The sequence below is a fragment of the Orycteropus afer genome, unplaced genomic scaffold (assembly GCF_000298275.1).
Source record: "Orycteropus afer afer isolate SDZICR_OR568_19922 unplaced genomic scaffold, OryAfe1.0 scaffold00744, whole genome shotgun sequence".
Classification (NCBI taxonomy): domain Eukaryota; kingdom Metazoa; phylum Chordata; class Mammalia; order Tubulidentata; family Orycteropodidae; genus Orycteropus; species Orycteropus afer.
Window position 1 is genome coordinate 790,807 of NW_006922331.1, and position 624 is coordinate 791,430.

The following is a 624-nucleotide window of genomic DNA, read 5'->3' on the forward strand; positions in this document are numbered from 1 at the left end:
GTGGTTTGGCTTTGCTTCTGTGAAGACTGACAGCCTTGGAGACCCTGGGGGGCAGTTCCACTCTGTCCTCTAGGGGAGCTGTGGGTTGGAATCGACTCCACCGGGTTGGTTTGGTTTCTTGGCTTTCAGGTTCCCATTTTGAAGGTGGAAAGAAAGTTCCACCGCCCTCTGCCACAGTTTTGCCTTCCCAGAATTTGGCCCTTTATGGATAGCCCAGTTCTCCCTTTTGGAACCTCACAGGGCCTTGGCTCCCACCTCATTGTGGATGTTAAAATGCCAGCCTCAAAGGACACAGCTGGGCTGGGCGGGGGGCCTCAGCTCCCACTGAGTTCAAGGGTTCTTCTTGGCCTCTGGTCCCAGGCCACATACCTTTTCCTGTCCAGCACAGCTGTGCATTTTACAGAGTCCCCAGGAGGTGCGTTTGCTGATCGCATCAGCTGCTAGCCCGGGGGCTGGCAGTGAGAGCTCACCCAGAGGGGCCTCAGAAGAAAGTCGTGGTGATCTGCTTCCAAGGAATGAGCCACCGACACCCTGCAGAGCACCCTTCTCCACACACATGGGGCTGACTGAGCAGCAACTGGTTTAGGTGTTTCACACTTAGAAAGTATTTCCTTTAGCATTTCT

At 54.6% G+C, this 624-nt stretch overlaps 1 protein-coding gene across 1 annotated transcript in view; it reads left to right on the forward strand.

Moving 5' to 3' along the window:
- Window positions 1-624, forward strand: part of RSPH14 (radial spoke head 14 homolog) — a 75,270-nt gene that overhangs the window by 2,866 nt on the left and 71,780 nt on the right. The gene's annotated exons all lie outside the window — the stretch shown is intronic.